General features: G+C 46.1%; 1 pseudogene; it reads left to right on the top strand.

The window, feature by feature from the left end:
- The first annotated feature begins 1,444 nt into the window (after window positions 1-1,444).
- LOC146770455 (omega-hydroxyceramide transacylase-like) overlaps window positions 1,445-21,173 on the top strand; it is a 531,347-nt pseudogene continuing 511,618 nt past the window's right edge.

Here is a 21,173-nt window from a genome sequence, read left to right as displayed (position 1 = left end):
GTGACTGCTGGGTGAGTGAGGTGGCGTATGAATTTACGTGCGGATGCAAGTTCAGAATGAGATGAATGAATGTATGATTACTGATGGGCTTGTTTGAGTGAGTTGCATATTGAGCAGTGAGGGGAACAGGTGAGTGAAGTGTCACATGAGTGCAGGATGAGTAGTGTACTTGTGTGACTGCAGGGTGAGGTATAGGGTGAGCAGCGCAAGTGCATTGTGAGTGCAGAGTGATCACGGTGAGTGCAGGGTGAGCGGGTGAATGGTGTGAGTGCATGGTGATCAGTGTGAGTGCATTGTGATCGCTGTGAGTGCAGGGTGAGCGTGAAAGTGAAGGGCGAGAATGAGGAATGAGTTGTCTGAATGCAGGGTGCATTCCCAGACCCATGAAGTAACTCGGCATGTTATTGAAGGCGGCGTAGAGTTTAAGATCTAAGTTAAACTATTGCGGCATTAATCGGGGATCGAGGGTGAAGGAAATAAATAATGTGCTGATCCTGCAACAAACTTACAGTCCTATGGTTAGGGTTGCCAGCAGATTATTTTGATGGCCCAGTCGGTACAAAAATAAGCAGTCACCTAAAGCTGTATTTTCAGCACTTATCTGTGCATACTTCGAACAGCAAATATAAATAAAAAGCACTTTTAATTGTGTTCTAGGGCTGCCTCAATGATACTGATAAAGAGAACAAAGACAGAAAAGTCACATAACGAATGCATACATACTTTTTTATTTATAAGTCTATTTAGTGTCAAGAGGAGATCTTTAAACAAAACATGGCATGGCATTTTTCTTTTAGCAACCCTACTTTAGATTCCTTTTTATTAAATGCATTCTTATACTCCAGCAGTAAATGTAAAATACAAATGCAAGGAATAGGCCGAGTGGGGACCCAGGGGGTACTGGAACCAGGAAAAAAACTACGCCTCTGTAACTAGTTCACAAAGGCATGTAAAAATGTAAATGGTCTTTAAAGACCTGTGAAAAACTTGCCGGAGATAAGACTCCAGACACTGCCCCCAGCCCACAGCAGCTCGAGTTGCACTGCAGCAGCCCGGGCTGAGACAGAGGACGGAGGAAGAAGGGGGGCTGAAGCCCTTGGGCCTGGGAAGAAGAGTGACTGGGAAGGCGCGACCCCCTTTGCATCGCTCCACGGCCCCCCTGGGGGTCGCCCCCACAGTTTGAAGACCCCTGCACTAATGTCATAACACTCCCATGATCGGAGCTCATGTTTGCGCCCAGGCGCAGGAGACTGTAGAGACGCACACGGTGCAGCAGGCACAACCGTTAGTGCGCAGAGTTTCACATGCAAGCTTTCCTAGGCACACGAAGTTCCAGTCGCTGCTTGGTGAAAGTGAAATAAACGCATTGCAAGTAGGTTATATACGTACGGTACCTACAAGGTCATTGCAAGCCTTGAAGGCTTTAACCCTGAAGCCGTCCACTATGGCAGAGGAGGGCGGCAATCTTAACGGCTCCGTGTCCCTCTCCTTCTTGGGGAGAGGCTTCTTGGTGGTCTACCAGATCGGGTGATTCAAGCGCTCCAGGACCTGGCCCCCGAAATACTCAGGTCAGCTTCTGGTGTCTACGGAGCATCTGCAGGGTCCCTCGCCGCTGCAGCGGTGGTCTGTGGAGGCAATCTTGGTAAGGACCACCGTCATTTCTTTTATGGTTTAATAGGTGGGCAAGTCGGGGATCTTATGCAAAGGGCTGAGCGAGAGCCGAGTCACAGGTCTGGCGTGGCACCCAGAACTAACACAAGAACCGATCCGTCATGCGAATGCTTTCTTTCTCCAACTATTTGCCTTGACTTTAATTTTTTCTCTCTTTCCACCTCTCTCTCTGCCTCCACATCTCTCTTCGGGGCATATTATCAAGACAGGCAATACAATTATCGCCGCTTTAGCGGCAGAAAACTGCCGCTAAAACGGCGATAATGGGCTTGAAATATGCTCTATGGAATTCCAATTGAACCCCTTGTTAGATTTCCTTCAGATCTAACATGGGCTTCAATTGGAATTCCATAGAGCATATTATCAACCTGTCTTGATAATATGCCCCCCAGTTTCTCTCTCTGCCTCTATATGGCTTTTTCTCTTCTGTCTCCACTGTATATTTTCACATGCAATTTTCTCATCTCCATCTCTCTTATATTTTTTTCCACCTCACTTTCTTTAGTTTTTGCTTCCCAAACCCCATATTACCCCTCTGTTATCCTCAGCTCTTTATATATATTTTCACTCACGGTGATTCGCTTCCCTGCCCTGTGCTTCCCGTTCAGTGGGAATGTCTCCCGCGAGCGCGCTCTGACTACACAGGTGCAAAATCGTTTGTGCGTCCAAGGCATCTCGGTCACGGGCTTTACCATCGTTCTCTCAATCCCAATGGGTGCAGCAGAGGAGACGCTGGCCAATGGCTAGGGTCTTTTGCATTTTCAGTGCGGAAATGTAAATAGCCTCTGCTGCCCCCAGGGGGCAGGGGAAACAGAACCTCTTCTCGGCTCGCTTATGGATTGAGAGTCTCATGGGAGTGGACCTTAGCCAAGCCAGAACCAGACTGCAGCCCCTCCCTGGCTCAAGCCTCCAGTGACTCGCACATTTGTATTTACAAGCTGGCCTGCATCACACACAAAACCCTTCACTCTCCGTCCCCCAACTACCTAAACAACAAACTGGTAAGAGCAGAAATCCAGAACTCTGAGAAGCTCCAACTCACTCCTTCTTATCCCTCCGAAACTGAAAAAGAAAACCACTCAGTACCGATCGTTTTCTGGCAACACTCCCAGGATGTGGTACGCTTACCCTAGAGTCCTCAGATGCAACCCCTCTTTCTCCCGTTTCAAAAGGGACCTGAAACTCCATCTCCTCAACAAATACTTTGCTGACCAACGTCAACAAACCTAGACTTCCATATCCGAGTGGACTCCTCTCTCTCTTGACATTCAAGGATAGTTGGTGACCGAACTGTGTTAGCCACCTTTGTTTGTTTTCTCTCCCTCCCTTGCACTGTTGACCTATTTTTCCATGTTGTATTTTTAGCTCTGTTTTGCTTCCTTACCGCCTTCCTACTATGTAATTCAACTTTCTTCTGTTTTTACTGTGTGTATGTAAAGTGCTCTGATACCCACGGGTCAAGCTAGCGCTATATAAAACTTTTAAAATAAAAAAAATAATAATTTGTCTGGCTGAGATCAGGGTCGGACTGGGACAGAAATAGGCCAGGGAACCAAGGTAAAATTGCCCCTCATTACTGAATTAGGTAGCCACAAGTAGTGGCCCATATTTGTAAAACTGGGCAATGCTAATAATCCATAATGTTCAACTTGTAAGGCATGCTGTTTAAGTGTTTTGCAAGCTGTGGAAGGCTGCATTCATTTGAGCTTCCTGCAGGCAATATTTGTTTTAATACCAGGGAAATCAACAGTAAAAACGGACACAGTACACCATAAAACAGGTGCCCAAACAGTCCAAAAACCGACACGCACACTGACTTGCCAGACAAGCCCATCGGCACTGCCTGATTGTCCTACAGCCAGTCCTACCTGTGCGGAGATACACAATCTTTTTCTTTTATATTTCTTTTAATACGTTTTCATGTATAAATCAAACAGTTCCATCTGACTGCATTTGGCACATTCACAATCGTATTGTTTGTCTAGATGTTTGTCAAGTTTTTTTAGTTAACATCATAGAGGCAGGCGGAGAGCAACCAGTATAGCTAAACAACAACTTTTCCTCAATTCCCCCCTACCACAGCCTTCCCTACTCTCCCACCAGAAATCAGATATAGCACAACAGTTTGTGTCACATCAATTCCTGTAAGGCAAATCAATAACTGCTCAGAATGGACGTGTTTCTGTCAGATGTAGTATGTAGTATTTTTAGTTATCTTAGACAGGTACGTTCTCTGTATTTCTGGAACAAGAAGTCAATACATGGTCCCAAGATCTCTGAAAGTGTGTTTTTCATTTCTCCAGGGAGGCAGGGAGTTTATCCATCCCCAATAGGTTCTACAGGCTTTGGAGCCAGTCTCCCTACTCCAGTGGCCACTCTACACCAGCATGCTGTTATCGCCACAAGTGTCATGGCTTTTATTTTGCAGTTTTATTTAGCACAAACTCGACTCAAAAGTATTGAAGCACTTCACATGAGCACCAGTTACGTTACACAAGGACACATTCATTTTTTTGTAGGCACAGGAGATTAAGTGATTTGCCCACGCCCAGACTCGAACCTGTTTCCCCAGCTCCAAAGTCAACAGTTCTGGCCCTTACACCACATCCTCATTCCTTTGCTCCTTTTCAATTCACAGAGGGTATGTCAGTTGATTGGGAAGTCCCAATAAGGTGTATGCAGGGAATCTCGATAATGCTTTGTTTTTTTTTTGTTTTTTTTGTTCCTCATTTACTGCCATGGTTCCGGACTGCTGAGAGCCAACTGCATGGGTAACAAGAGTTGCGAGTGTACCGTTGCACTGACACAGCCGATGCTGGAAGGGAAGTAGATGAAAAGTCAAATACAAGAGCCCTACAGCTGCCACGGCCACCCCAGCAGCTCAACCCTTACTAGCCAGCTGACAGAAGTTAACCAACTTTAAGGTTATACATGCCATTGCCGATGTAATATACGACCTGGGCGAGAAAGGAAGAGACCATCGGAAAAGTTAAAGAAACAGCACCATGGCAGAATAATCATCGGAGCTGGGGAGAAAAAAAAAAAAAAAAAAGAAAAAAAAAAAACCCAGCTAGTTCAAAAATTCAAAAAAGCCCGTCCAACAACTTCCAATAATTTCTCCTGTCACGGTTACCAGCCCTAGCTATGTCTAATACAGAGAACTGGAGCAGGGATCTACGCCAATCATAAAAAGATGGTACAGTGGGTTCTTTCCAGCGTTTGCAGATTTCTCTACGAGCCACCAGCATTGCATAGAATAATAGATTACCAGCCAGAGATCATGTACAGTCTACTGTTCCAAAAATTACTAGCTTCAGGTCTATTAATATTGGACGACCCAGCCTGGCCGAAAGTTTGCTACTGATTGCGTCCCAAAATGGAGTTAAGTGAGGACACTCGAAAAACATGTGTGAATCAGCAGCCTCCATAAGTCCACATCTCGGACAAGCCACCGGACCTCCGGCCGTGAATTTCGAGAGTCTTTGTGGGGAATAGTAAGCTCTATGTAGTGTAAACAAGTGATTCCTACGTAGCTGAGCTGGTTTCACTAATTCCCACAACAGTTTACAGGACAGCAACCAGAGATCTACGACGTTGGAGGTCGGTATCAAAGAACTCCACAGCTGTTCTGGGAGAAAAAAGTCTCCATCCATTATTAGGGAATACCATACCGAGACCTCTGTTTTTTACAGAAGGCTGGTCAACTAAGAGGGTTTCCAAGTGACTTCCTCCCCCTAGAATGAACTTATTAAGTCGTGTAGGTCGTGTTGTTACTGCTTGGGCCCAACTTACTATTTGTACGTATTTAAATCTTGAAAGATTGGGCCCAACTTTACGAACTAAGTCCTCCCAGGGGAGCAAGGTCCCTTCCACAAAGAGATCCCCCCAGACAGCCATCCCAGATTCCCTAAGTGGAGTAGCAAGTGCATCATTTAGCCAGGTTGGCGCCTCTGGAAGGTCCCATAGAGGAGCTCTACTGGAGTAATACCCTAATTTAGTACAGGATTTTATTTTTGGCCAAGTTCTTGCCAGGCCCTGTAAGATCTTCAACTTGACCTTTTTGAAAAATTTGGGGTCTCCGAATTTAAAGAGAAAACCAGACTGCCCAGCTCCTTCGCACTTCAACAGGGTGGCGAACAAATTGCCAGTCCCGACGCCAGAGGGTGTTTTTAACAGCATACGTGCGTGGGAAAGCTGAAATGCCCAAGCATAAACCTGTAAGTCGGGCCCTGCCAAGCCCCCCTTCTCTCTTCGTCGCCTTATCTTTTTCCAAGCTATCCTTGGGTTTTTGTTGCACCAAATAAAAGAGCTTATCTCACTCTGGAGTTTAGCCAACAAAGCGGGTTCAAAGTAAAGAGGGATTGTATTAAACAAAAAGGAAACCCTAGGGAGAATAGACATTTTCACCATATTAACTCTACCAATTACAGTAAGGGGAAGGTGTACCCAAGCTCTCATCAATTTGCGGCATTCTTTTGCGATCCTAGCAAAATTAGTAGAAGCGATCAGAGAGATATCTTTAATAATGTTTAAGCCCAGATAACGAAGACTCTTATTTGAGCCATTACTAAAGCTGCTGCCGACATCATTCCATACCAATGTTTCTGTTTTAGCTGCGTTTACCTCATAGCCAGAAACATTTCCAAATTCAACAGCCAACCTAATGACTGCCGGGAAGGCAGAGTCAATGTCAGAGGTCATAACCATGAGGTCATCCTCGTATAACGCAACCTTCTTCTCCCATTCCCTATATACGAAGGGTATGATGGAGTGTTCTTCGCGCATTTTTTGAGCCAAAGGTTCAATGTAGAGATCGAATAGGAGAGGGGAAAGGGGACAACCCTGGCGGGTCCCTCTAGAAATCGCAAATGCTTCAGAAAGTCTGCCGTTAACAAGTACCCGAGCTGATGGACAATTATATATGCAACCGTATAGCCCTTCGAAAATTTCCTCCCACGCCAAACTTGGTCAAGGCCCCCGACAGGTACAACCAGTTGACCCTGTCGAAGGCCTTGGTGGCGTCGAGCGCAAGAATGGCCAGCGGAGCTGCATTCAAGGTAGCCATATCGATGGCACCTATTAGGTCATATGTTAGCTCGAAGAGCTGGCGGCCTCCAATAAATACCCTTTTGGTTAGGATGTACTAATGTGGGGATGACTTGACCCAGCCTTCTTGCCAGCAGAGAGGCAAAGATTTTGTAATCTGCATTTAATATAGATATAGGGCGGTAGGAGCCACAATCGGTGGGGGGTTTGCCAGGTTTTAATATAAGAGTAATGGAAGCTTCATTCCAAGTTGCAGGTGGTATGGCCCCTCCTACTAGAATTTGATTAAACAATATTGTAAGAAAAGGAGAAATTTCTTTAACTAAGATCTTATATAATTCTGCCGGTAAGCCATCCGGACCAGCAGCTTTTCCTGGCTCGCACAGCCCCCTCTACCTCTTCCCTAGTTACCTCCTTTTCCAATATTTCACATTGGAGATCCGACAATCTTGGAAGAGAAATACCCCTTAACCAACTCTCAATGGCTGCTGACTCAATGTTATTGTCCTCCTGATAGATGTTCTGGAAGAAGTTTTTAAAAGCGGTTCTAATCTTCAAATCCGAGGAGACAGTACCCTGGGGAGATGTCACAGCATTTATTATATTACGCGCCCTGTCAGACTTAGCCTTCCAGGCCAACAGCTTGCCAGCCCCTTCTCCGTATTCAAAATGCGATAATTTACTCGCTTCCCATTTTTGCAAAATTCGTTCATTTAATACGGAGGCCAAGTCCGCTTTGAGGGAAGCCAATTTCTCTTGGAGTGCAAAATAAATGTCTGTAGGATCTTGACTAGTGACATTAATTTCCGTTTGCACTTCAAGAAGCGCTACTTCAATGGATGATATCTCCTGCGCATATCGCCTCCTTCGATGTACTACCTTGTTTTTAATTAATCCACGAAGACAAGACTTAAATGCATCCCAAACGACCCGAGGGTCTGAAGATCCAATATTAATACGCATAAATTCAAGAGTGTCAGCTCTGATAGACAGGACATCTTGGGGATAAGAGAGTAAAGATCTGTCAAAAGACCAGGAGGTAGTAAGAGGTTTAGTAACTCCGACCATTTCCAGAAGAACGGCAGAGTGGTCTGAAAGGTGCGGAGGGAGGTAAGAAATATCTTTAACTGAATCAACCAAGACGTGACTTATCAGAAAATAATCGATTCTGGATTGATGGTGATACTTATAATAGTGAAATGAAAAACCTGGTTTTGTACCTGCTCTTGCCCGCCAGATGTCAGCGTACCCATATTGCTTCATGGAACTCAGAAAAAAGGCTCTAGCTTTGGACGGGGTCAACTGCCTGCTGCGGGGAATCTTATCTAGTGTTGGATCCAGCACTATATTAAAATCCCCTGCAAGAATTATAGGATCTGGAAAGTGCAAAAGACTTGAGAAGAGAGACTCTAAGGGAGCTGGATCGTCCTGGTTGGGACCATAAAAGCCTGCCAGTGTTAGTTTTATGCCACCAATGACCACCAGGGTGATCGCCCACCTACCTCCCGGGTCGACCTTCTGTGTTATGATTCTTGTGTTAATGGATTTTTTAAACAAGACAGAGACACCCCTCGTATTTAACGACTGAGAAGTGGATACCGAAAAATCAATCCACCTATTCCTTTTCACTAAATCGAACATCTCCTCCTCGATGAGATGTGTCTCCTGGAGTACAATGATCTGCGCATCAATATCGCGAAGATACTGTAAAATTCTATTTGCCCTTGGTTTGGTGCGCAGACCATTGACATTCCAAGAGAGAATCCTAAGATTACTCATAGCTCAACTTCCCACAAGACAGCGTATAAAGGAATTTGAACTCAAGGACAAGAAGCCTAAACATGCTCCTGAGGTAGCCATCCTGCCGAAAAAAAACGTAACTAAATGTAAATTTACACAACTGAATCTGAGACCAGACTGAAAACGAGGAAAAAAATTTATTATTACTAACCCACACCCCTAACCTTATCCCTACACCCCTGTGATAATGTTTTGTTAAAAAATATCGATAATACGATTAAGAACCTCCTCTTAATAACGTGTAGCTTTGGGCAGTCCCGCAGTAGGTGTGTCAAAGTAACTCCACTTCAGCAATTCTTTGTCCCACTGTGGAACTTGCGTCTTGTCTGGCGCATACTGTTTGAAGCTTTTTGGAACCTTTCCCTGATGAAGGGTGGTCCCGAAATGCATTGGGATGAATTGATGGAGTGTATAAGACATGGTTATCTGTTGAATATCTATTCTAATAGTGTGATGTCCGAACACTATACGCTCTGGTGAATATTCCATAATAATTAAAAGAGGATTGGAAAGACTGAATGAATTAGTATTTGTTTAAAGAAAACCATAAGAATTGATTTTGGAGTGATTGGTTGGGACGTTTTTCCATTTTAGGAGGACGCCATTGGGTTCCTTACACCACATCCTCATTCGTTTGCCCCTTTTCAATTCGTTGAGGGTATGTCAGTTGATTGGGAAGTCCCAATAAGGTGTATGCAGGGAATCTCGATAATGCTTTGTTAAACATATCGTTAATACTATTAAGAACCTCCCCTCAATAACTTGCAGCTTTGGCCAGTCCCACAGTATGTGTGTCAAAGTAACTACACTTCCACAATTCCTCAAGCATTTGGGAGGCATTTTGGGCACCACTTGTGAACTTGTTCAGGCGTATAGTACCAGTAACGTGCCCTTTTTAGGTCGAGCGAGGGCAGCACATGCGCTGCTCAGCGAGGCATGTTGTAATGGATACTGTGGCTTAAAGCCCCTCCTTTTCTAAAATGTGTTCCCATTCTTGTCGTTTACAAAGGCATGCTTCTGTTTGGTCAGCATTTCAAATTTGTTGCTTTAGATCCTACCTGCAGACTGCCCCTGCTACATGTAGTTTTCCACGTTATTGAATTAACGTGGATTTGTGCGCACTCCTTTTTTTGTTTCGGTAATGTCTTGTTAAAGGAGGCATCCCTTTTTGGTGACTAGGATGTAATATTATGCTTTGTCACAATTTTAAATACTAATAAAATGTGGCTGTTTTCAAAGGTTTCACATTTGTTTTCATCACATATTAGGGTCCGTTTGTTTAACACAATTAATCCAATTAGAGTCTTTTTTTAAATAAAACCACTCCGTATCTTTCTTTTCTTTTTAATTTTTATGTTTAGTTATGCCTCACACTAACAGTCCCCAAGATTTCCTCTCAGTTGATTCTCAAATGTTCTTGGGAAACCAAACTTTTGGAATTGCTGATGGTCCATGGGTGGAGTAGAAGGTTGCAGTCAAGCATTATTTGGCAGCCAGCCCCTTGGTATATTAAACACAGTTTATTATGTAGTGTTCACACTTCTTTGTAGGTCTTGGGAGGGTGCAACCAAATGGAGACAGACCTGCTGCGACAAGACCCACTATTTAATGCTTTCTCTGGGTTCCATTCAGCTTTGTTATCCCGCCTGTCGGCTGACAACCTCTAAACACACAAAGACATGTTCTTTGCAGCAGGCGTCTTAATCCTCTGCGCTACTTTAGCTACTTTAGCATGAGTGAAACAGCCACTAGATAAAACTACGGTCTCTCTCTAGGAGGAACATTATTTGCCAAAATTACCTTTACATTTATATTATTAACTGACAACTTCTGAAAACACAAACATGTTCTTTGCAGCAGACATCTTAATCATCTGCGAAACTTTAGCATGAGTGGAAACAGCCACTAGATAAAATTCCGATCTCTCCCCAGGAGGAACATTAATCGCCAAAGTTCCCATTACATTTTTATTGTTGCCTGACAACCTCTGAACACACAAACACAAGTTCTTTGGAGCACGCATCTTAATCCTATGCAGTACTTTACCATGAGTGTAAACAGCCACTAGATAAAACTCCGATCTCTCTCCAGCAGAAACATTAATCGCCAAAGTTACATTTTTATAGTTGCCTGAAAACCTCTGACCACATAAGACATGTTCTTTGCAACAGCCATCTTAATCCTCTGAGTTACATTAGCATGAGTGGAAACAGCTACTAGATAAAACTCAGATCTTCCTCTAGCAGGAACATTATTGTCAAAGTTACCTTTACATTTTTATTGTTGCCTGAAAACCTCTGGACACACACAGGCATGTTCTTTGCAACAGGCATCTTAATCCTCTGTGTTACTTTAGCATGAGTGGAAACAGTCACTAGATAAAACACTGATCACTCTCCAGCAGTAATAATAATTGCTAATTTACCTTTACAATGCAGCACCGCCTCAGCACCAGTGCAGCACCACCACCTCAAAAGCAGCACAGCACACCTCAGCACCATCGCAGCCCCACCTTAGCACCAGCACAGACACCACAGCACCAACAGTCCCACCTCTGCAGCAATTCAGCACCAACCAGCACCACTTAATCAGTGCAGTGCCAACTCAGCATCTCCTCAGCACAGCACCAACTCAGCATTACTCAGCACCACCTGAGCACCAGCGCAGCACCATCACTCAGTATCACAGCACCACATCAGTATCCTTTAGCATCACCACAGCACCACCTTAGCATCAGCACAACGCAATCTCAACATCAGTACCACCTCCTTATGAGTGCACCACCACCATTAATGCAGCACCAGTGCAGTACTACCTCAACACCAGTGCAGCACCACCACCTCAACATCAGTGCAGCCCCACCTCCACACCAGTACATCCCCACCGCCACACCAACACAGCCCCACTTCAGCACCTACACGGCCCCACCTCAGCAGCGATTCAGCACCAACAGTACCACTTTGGCATCAGCACAGCACCACCTGAGCATCAGTGCAGCACAGCACAAACTCAGCATCACTCAGCACCACCTGAACACCAGCTCAGCACCACCTGAGCATCAGTGCAGCACCACCAACTAAACATCACTTAGGACAAAAACAGCATCACTATACTTCACCTCAGTATCACTCTGCATCGCCTCTGCACCAGCACACCACCATCTCAGCACCACCTCATCCTCACTCAGCACCACATAACTATCATTTAGCATCACCTGCGCATTACGTGTGCACCAACACAGCACCACCTCAACACCACCTCAGCCTCACTCAGCACCACATAACTATCAATCAGCATCACCTGAGAATCACCTATGCACCAGCACACCACCACCTCAGCATCACTAAGCATCACCTCAATATGCTCTCGGATTCTGGCATCTGTCAATTCTCCCCTAATATTCGTCCGCTGCTTATGTTGTAATTCAGGTACTATTTCCCAACATCCACCCTACCATTGTTTATGCCCCCAATAGCAAACAAAAATATAACAAGCAAGCATTAGAACAAGCAGGAAGAAGTTGCTAGCATTTCAAGGACAAAAAGATAAGTAGACACGTTTTATGTTAATTTATTTTTTAATACGGTCGTTCAGTTGTACACAATGTATTTTTGGTTATATATAAGGTAACAAAAATGTTTATAAAACTTATTTTATTGTAACTTTTCAACATACTACACAGCAGACACACGGCTCTACAACATAGATTAAACATTACCAAAGCTAATAGAGCCCGCTAACCACTTATAAGGTCACAAAGGCGGGACCTATTGGCTATGCAAATGCTTGTTTATAAGGTTTTCATTGCCCATGTTTCTGGTAGCTAAGATTCGAGTCCTAATTTAGATGTATTCTCATTCCTTGATTCATATGGTACACCCTAGGCCCTAGTTCAGATTCCCACCTCCTCTGGGCGGGTGACTTTCCAGAGGGGCTCTGGTTTCCTTGCAGTTTGTAGATGTTAGATAGGATGTGTTTGTTGTCATGTTTGTAGTGAGCAATTTTCCAAATGGAGTGAGGAGCCTGCTAGCTGCATTTTTATTTAAGGGCAAGTGACCCAGTGTCATATCTGGAGTGTTGCAAATTCATCCTGTGCCCTGGGCACCCCCCAACTTTTTGCTGACTGGAACTGGTGGTAACTGACTCTGGCTGATCCTGGGCTCTGCCTAACCAGGCCCAGGGCCAGTGCCAAGCTGATAGGAACACATTAGAATACAGTTAAAACACCCAACATACACTAGGGTACACTATGGTATGGTGGGGTACCCCTGTAATTGGCATGACCTACCCCATATGCCCCTAGTGGATAATAGGGCAGGGGATTGAAACTACCTAGAAGTCCCCAGTACCCTGGGGGTATAGCAGTTTAGAGGCCAGCAGCTTTTTCTGCACTAGCATGTGTGCAGTGCTGAAGCCTGAGGCCAGTTTAAAAGCAGCACTGGGTGCCAGGACTGCTTTGAAACAGTACATTGCTGGTCAAATTCGACTTTGATACTAGAAACACAGTAAAAGGAGAATCAGCAAAATTTCTACAGATTCAGAACCCCTAAAGTCTCCCCTAGTTGCACAGGGGGTGGGGGGTCCTGTAGAAATTAGGGAAATACTTATAAAATATGTTTTTATAAGCCCTGGTGCTAGAAGACTGGCCCAAGTCATTTCCCCATTGCAAACCCCATGGCCCATAGGTTAACATGGTAGGAAGTTAAAGATTAATAAATATTGATAGGAGAGGACTAGCCGGACCATTCAAAGACTTCCCCGAATGGTAGTAGTAAATCCAACAATATTATATTGTTGAATTTCTCCTAAAGTGTACCTACAAGAAGTTATAAGACTTTGTTTGTAAGTCCAAATTCAGCCTTCCAGTGGTCTGCCTTGATTGGTCAGAGTTAAGTGGATTAGCCAGGCTGCTTTGAAGAGGTGATAAAGGGCCACTCTGCTGGGAGGGCAGTGTGCTGGTCTATAGGTATGCCAGGCCAGGAGGTGGAGTCGTAAACTATGCTCTTCAAAGGCAGAGGGGAGGCCTGGGTTTCAGTTTCACTCTGACACTCTTGACCAGGAGTCAGGGCTAGGATTAAGGAAGGTATGTGCAGATGGTAGGGGGAGAGTCCATGGAAATAAGCCATCCCAGGAGGTGTGTTTAGCCAGCTCTTACCTCCTTGCTGGAAAATCAGCCATTATGGATTTGGAAGAAAGATGCACTCAGGGACAACATAATGCCACACTCTACCGGATGTGGTCATAACTATGAGGAGTTACCCTGCTTTCATTGGTCAGAAGTGACCTGTGGCTTGACCCAGAGAATTTGGAATAAGTATCTGAGAGGGGCAGAGCCCTCCAGATCTGCTGCTTGAAACTTACTTGAAGCAAGACATGCCCTGCTGCGAAGTTCTGCTGTGCAAAGACTTCTAAGGCCTGACCTCTGAAGACTGCGCCATCTGAAAACTGCAGCCCTGTGGATTACCTTGCTACAAAAGGACTAAGAAGTAGACTCCCTGCAAGCTACAGGTTAACAGAGCTCACCTGGACATCCCCACAAAGAATCCCCAGCCTGGAGAACCGGTGGATTTGAAAGGGTTTTGTTCAAGTAGATTGCGGAATTGAAGTACTTTCAAGGACCCTCTTGGAGATTCCAGAACCTTGGACTGTGTGTTGGATACGTTGGGACCCGCAAGCAGAACTTCAGGAAGGAGTTCTAACTGGACCGAGCCTGCTGGAGAAGGCGGCACTGCACAGTGGTGAGACATTCTCCAGAACCGTTTCTAAAGGTGTGCCCCTGTCAGAGAAAACGAAATGACTAAAAGGGGCACTGTTGGTTTCTAAGCACTAGAAAGTGACTAATCTTTAAAAATTCATAACTCTGGTTCCCTACAGTGGATTTCTTTCGTTTTGGTGTCATTTAAAAGATAGAAATATTACATATTTTTATAAATTGGTGTTTGATTTTTATTTTGTGTTGTGTCTTAATTATTTACTGAAATGGTGTTTTTGAATGCTTTACATACCTGTCTTTGAAGTTAAGCCTGTCTGCTCGCAGCCACGTTACCAAGAGTTGAGCATAGGAATAATTTTCTAAGACCTATGCTGGGTCCTATCATGTGTTAGTGGCCTTATTGCCAGTGGCAGACCGACATTTGCCCCTACCAATAACCCACCTTCCAACATTTGGTGCGCAGCGGTGTGGATGTGGACTTGCATTTAAAAAGTACACCTTTCAGTGAATGATTTAAGATTATAAAAATCCTCTAAATTGCCTTAGAACAAAACTTTTGAGTTTGATTTTTGGAATTTGGACTAAACTGTTTTTAATACATTGTTTAGATTTTTCCAAATTGTTTTAAGTCTGTTGTGCCTAGTTTTTTGTGACCCAAAACTAGGGAACCATGGAGCTAGACCTGGCTAAACTGTCCCAGTTCGCAGTGGGGGATCTTAGGGTACAGTGTAGACTTAGGGGGCTGCCTGCTTCCAACAAGATTAAGAAGACAGCGTTGCTTAAGTCCCTAATGGCCTGGGCTGGGGTAGCTGAGGAGACGCAAGAGGGGTGGGAGGATGTTCCCCCCAACCTCACCCGAGAGAGGGGTGAGGATGAGAACTCTCCCATTGTGATTAGTGTTAGCCAGGTGAATCAAGGTGGTTGTGGGAGTGGGGAAGGGTCCCTTACTCAGGTACCACTACTGTCCCTTGCAGAGAGACAGCTTCAGGCTCAATTAGAGTTGATTGCCTTGGAGAAGGAGAAATTCGAACTGGCTAAGAGAAGAATGGAGAGGGAGGAGGAGAAGAGGAATGATGGCAGCGAAAGTGAAGAGGATGTTGAGATGTCCAGGGGTGGTAGATTTGAACCTAAACTTCCCAAGGACATAGTACCCAAGTACACTGAGGGGGATGACATTGACAAGTGGCTAGCAGCTTTTGAGAGGGCCCTTAAAATGAGTAGGGTCCACTCTAGGTATTGGGGTGCACTCCTGTGGGAGTTGATTCCAGTAGCTGGGAGGGATAGGCTCCTGACCCTGAAGGGAGAGGATTTGGTCTGACTCCAGAGCAGTACAGGGTGAAGTTTAGAGGCACCCATAAATTGAGTTCAAAGTCTTGGGTAGACTTTGTGGACATTTCAGTGAAGGCACTGGAAGGCTGGATTGTTGGTAACACAGTTGGCTCATATGAGGGATTGTATAATTTGTTTTTGAAAGAACATATTTTGACTCATTGCGCAGAAGAGAAGTTACGCCAGTATCTAGTGGACTCTAAGCTGACAGACCCCAGAGAGCTGGGAGAAGCAGCTGATGAGTGGGTGAGAACCCGGGTTTCCATTCAGCACCAGGGGGGTGACCAGAAGAAAGGAGGACAGGTCCCTCCCCAGGGGAAAGGCCAGGGAAAGGAAGGTCAAAACAAAGAGTCCTCCAAAGACCCACAAAAACCTGCACAAGGAGGGGGGCCCCGAGCCAACCCAAATTCAAAGGGAGGGGGTATCAGGGAAAGAATGGTAGGTTCTATGATCCCTCAAAGGTGGGTAAATGCTTTGACTGTAACCAGCCAGGGCACAAACAGGGAGATGCTGTCTGCGCCAAGAAGCTCCCCCCTAAGGGGCCATCCACAGGGATTGCCAGTGTCAGTGTAGGGGTGGAGAGTGGTGCCCCAGAGAGGGGTAGTCAGGTGGTGGAAGCAACCTTAGTGTCCCTGGGTGGGGTGAATATTGCAACCCTTTCTGCCTTACCTCCAAACATGGACAAGTACAGGCAGAGGCCTAAAGTGAATGGGATTGAGGTTGAGGCTATCAGAGACACTGGGGCTAGTGTAACTATGGTCCTGGATGAACTGGTGCCTCCAAAGAGGTTGTTACCTGGTGAGTTTCACCATGTGACATGCAGACAGCACTACCAAACTCCATCCTATGGCTGTGGTGGATTTGGAATGGGGAGGTGTGACAGGCCCTATGAAGGTAGCTGTGTCAAAAGTGCTCCCAGTCCAGTGTTTACTGGACCATGATCTTGAAGCCTCTGTGTGGTCAGAGGTGGAGAGAGGACTTCATATGAAAATATTGGAGCTCCCTGAGTGGATATGTGCTGTGACTAGGTCACAGACTAGCCAGAAGGGAGGGGCTGGACACTTGGACCCTGGAACAAAGGGCCAGGCATCCAAGAACAAGGGCACTGGGCCTGGTGAGCCAGCCCAGGGAACTCCAGAGGTGCAGGAAGAATCTAACCCTGATGGGGAGGATCTGGCCTCAGAGGGAGGGAATCCATCCCTGCCAGAGCTGTCAGATTTGGCAGAACTGACCGGAGCAGGTAGACCCTCCAGAGAGGAGTTCAGTAAGGGACAGCGTGTGACTGTCCCACCCTTGAGAGCTTGAGACGGATTGCTTCTAAGCAAGAGGAGGGGGATGACAGTGGGTTTCACAAACTCTACTGGGAAGATGGACTGCTTTATACTGAGGCCAGAAACCTCAAGGTGGGGGCCACCAGGAGGTTGGTGGTGCCCCAGAAGTACAGAGAGTTCATCCTGACTTTGGGTCATGATATCCCCTTAGCAGGACATTTGGGACAGACAAAGACATGGGACCGGTTGGTGAACCATTTCTACTAGCCCAATATGTTCGAAAAGGTAAAGGAGTTTTGCAGCTCCTGTGTCACCTGCCAGGCCAGTGGCAAGGCAGGGGGCACGACAAAGGCTCCCCTAATACCACTGCTAGTGGTTGGGGTTCCTTTTGAAAGGGTGGGGATGGACATTGTTGGTCCCCTGGACCCACCTACTGCATCAGGGAATATGTATATCTTAGTGGTAGTTGACCACGCCACTGGATACCCTGAAGCCATACCTCTTAGAACCATTGATGCTCCTGCTGTGGCTAGAGCACTGCTTGGTGTGTTCACCAGAGTGGGTTTTCCAAAAGAGGTGGTGTCAGATAGGGGCACAAACTTCCTGTCCAGCTATCTGACTGCTATGTGGGATGAGTGTGGTGTCAACTACAAGTTCACCACCCCCTATCACCCACAAGGAAATGGTCTTGTTGAGAGATTCAACAAAACCCTGAAGGGCATGATCAATGGGTTGTCAGAGAAACTCAGGAGGAGATGGGATGTTCTCCTCCCATGCTTACTGTTTGCCTACAGGGAGGTGCCACAGAAAGGGGTTGGTTTCAGTCCCTTTGAGTTGGTGTTTGGACACCCTGTGAGGGGGCCATTGAGCCTGCTAAGAGAGTCTTTAGAGAAGCCTCTTAAGGAAGCAAAGGACAATGAGCTTGATTATGTGCTAGGCCTGAGATCTAGAATGGCAGAGTACATGTACAAGGCAAACAGGAAACTGGAGGCCAGCCAGGAGCTCATGAAGCACTGGTATGATCAAAAGGCTACTATGCCTGAGTATACTCCAGGACAATTGGTGTGGGTGTTGGAGCCTGTGGCTCCCAGGGCCCTCCATGACAAGTGGAGTGGGCCCTATCCAATGTTAGAAAAGAAGGGTGATGTTACTTATTTGGTTGACCATGGCACCCCCAGGAACCCTCACAGGGTCCTGCATGTGAATAGATTGAAACCCCACCATGACGGGGCAGACATGACCATGTTACTGGTCACTGATGAGGGTGTGGAGGAGGAAACAGCCTGTGCCCTACCTCCTCTCCACTAATGTGCAAGATAGGTCAATGGAGGGAGTTGTACTCTCTCCCAAATTGACAGACCGGCAGCACAGAGACTGTAAGCAGGTGCTGGAGCAGTTTGCTGGCCTGTTCTCTTTGACCCCAGGCATCACTGAATAGTGTGTGCACCACATTGACACTGGTGACAGCCTACCTGTCAAAAATAAACTGTACAGGTTGTCTGACCATGTCAGAGCCAGCATTAAAGCCGAGTTTGCTAAGATGCTGGAACTGGGGGTAATTGAACCCTCTGAGAGTCCATGGGCCAGTCCAGTGGTGCTGGTACCTAAACCTAATCCTCAGGGGGGACCCAAGCAGTTAAGGTTCTGTGTGGACTACAGAGGTTTGAATGCAGTCACAAAGACTGACGCTCACCCTATACCTAGAGCTGATGAGCTCATTGATAGGTTAGGGGCTGCTAAGTACCTGAGTATGTTCGATTTGACTTCAGGTTACTGGTAGATTGCCCTCATCGATGGAGCAAAGGAGAGGTCAGCATTCTCCACACCAGAGGGACATGATCAGTTCAAGGTAATGCCCTTTGGATTAAAGAATGCACCTGCCACCTTCCAAAGGTTGGTGAACAGGGTCTTGTCTGGGTTGGAACAGTTCAGTGCAGCTTACCTGGATAATATAGCTGTATACAGTTCTATCTGGGAGGATCACTTAAACCACCTAAGGGAAGTGCTTCAGGCCATGCAGCAAGCAGGCCTGACTATTAAGGCAAGCAAGTGCCAAATAGGGCAGAGTTCAGTGGTGAACCTGGGCCACCTGGTAGGTGGGGGCCATGTACAGCCTCTCCAAGCTAAAATCCAAACTATTTTGGATTGGACACCAATTACCCAGACTCAGGTCAGGGCATTCCTTGGACTGACAGGGTACTATAGAAGGTCTGTTCAAAATTATGGGACCATTGTGGGGCCCCTAACAGAACTGACTTGTAAAAAGAGGCCCAAAAAGGTGATTTGGACCCCAGAGTGTCAGAAGGCTTTTGACACTCTGAAAGCTGCTAGGTGTTCAGCACCAGTGTTACTGGCCCCTGACTATACAAAAGAATTTGTAGTTCAGACAGATGCTTCAGAGCAAGGGATTAGGGCAGTGTTGTCACAGCTAAATGAAGGGGGCCTTGATCAACCAGTTGCCTTTATTAGTAGGAGGCTTCTTCCCAGAGAGCAGAGGTGGAGTGCCATTGAGAGAGAGGCTCTTGCTGTGGTGTGGTCACTGAAAAAGTTCAGACCCTATTTGTTTGGGACTCACTTTCATGTTTAAACTGACCACAGACCTCTCAGGTGGCTCGTGCAGATGAGAGGGGAGAATCCCAAGCTGTTAAGGTGGTCCATTTCCACACAGGGAATGGACTTTACAGTGGAACACAGACCTGGGGTTGCCCATGCCAATGCAGATGGACTTTCCAGGTTTTTCCACTTAGCTGATGAGGACTACCAGGGTGTAGGTTAGTAACCCATCACCTTTTGTTTGGGAGGGGGGCTATGTTGCAAAGTCATCCTGTGCCCTGGGCACCCATCAACTTTTTGCTGACTGGAACTGGTGGTAACTGACTCTGGCTGATCCTGGGCTCTGCCTAACCAGGCCCAGGGCCAAGCTGATAGGAACACATTAGAATACAGTTAAAACACCCAACATACACTAGGGTACACTATGGTATGGTGGGGTACCCCTGTAATTGGCATGACCTACCCCATATGCCCCTAGTAGATAATAGGGCAGGGGATTGAAACTACCTAGAAGTCCCCAGTACCCTGGGGTATGGCAGTTTAGAGGCCAGCAGCTTTTTCTGCACTAGCATGTGTGCAGTGCTGAAGCCTGAGGCCAGTTTAAAAGCAGCACTGGGTGCCAGGACTGCTTTGAAACAGTACATTGCTGGTCAAATTCGACTTTGATACTAGAAACACAGTAAAAGGAGAATCAGCAATATTTCTACAGATTCAGAACCCCTAAAGTCTCCCCTAGTTGCACAGGGGGTGGGGGGTCCTGTAGAAATTAGGGAAATATGTTTTTATAAGCCCTGGTTCTAGAAGACTGGCCCAAGTCATTTCCCCATTGCAAACCCCATGGCCCATAGGTTAACATGGTAGGAAGTTAAAGATTAATAAATATTGATAGGAGAGGACTAGCCGGACCATTCAAAGACTTCCCCGAATGGTAGTAGTAAATCCAACAATATTATATTGTTGAATTTCTCCTAAAGTGTACCTACAAGAAGTTATAAGACTTTCTTGTTTGTAAGTCCAAATTCAGCCATCCAGTGGTCTGCCCTGATTGGTCAGAGTTAAGTGGATTAGCCAGGCTGCTTTGAAGAGGTGATAAAGGGCCACTCTGCTGGGAGGGCAGCGCGCTGGTCTATATATATGCCAGGTCAGGAGGTGAAGTCATAAACTATGCTCTTCAAAGGCAGAGGGGAGGCCTGGGTATCAGTTTCACTCTGACACTCTTGACCAGAAGTCAGGGCTAGGCTTAAGGAAGGTATGTGCAGATGGTAGGGGGAGAGTCCATGGAAATAATCCATCCCAGGAGGTGTGTTTAGCCAGCTCTTACCTCCTTGCTGGAAAATCAGCCATTATGGATTTGGAAGAAAGATGCACTCTGGGACAACATAATGCCACACTCTACCGGATGTGGTCATAACTATGAGGAGTTACCCTGCTTTCATTGGTCAGAAGTGACCTGTGGCTTGACCCAGAGAATTTGGAATAAGTATCTGAGAGGGGCAGAGCCCTCCAGATCTGCTGCTTGAAACTTACTTGAAGCAAGACGTGCCCTGCTGCGAAGTTCTGCTGTGCAAAGACTTCTAAGGCCTGACCTCTGAAAACTGCGCCATCTGAAAACTGCAGCCCTGTGGATTACCTTGCTACAAAAGGACTAAAAAGTAGACTCCCTGCAAGCTACAGGTTAACAGAGCTCACCTGGACATCCCCACAAAGAATCCCCAGCCTGGAGAACCGGTGGATTTGAAAGGGTTTTGTTCAAGTAGATTGCGGAATTGAAGTACTTTCAAGGACCCTCT

This window comes from Triturus cristatus, unplaced genomic scaffold (genome assembly GCF_964204655.1).
Source record: "Triturus cristatus unplaced genomic scaffold, aTriCri1.1 SCAFFOLD_105, whole genome shotgun sequence".
NCBI lineage: Eukaryota > Metazoa > Chordata > Amphibia > Caudata > Salamandridae > Triturus > Triturus cristatus.
The sequence above is the reverse complement of the archived record's forward strand: the minus strand, read 5'-3'. Positions and strand labels throughout refer to the sequence as shown.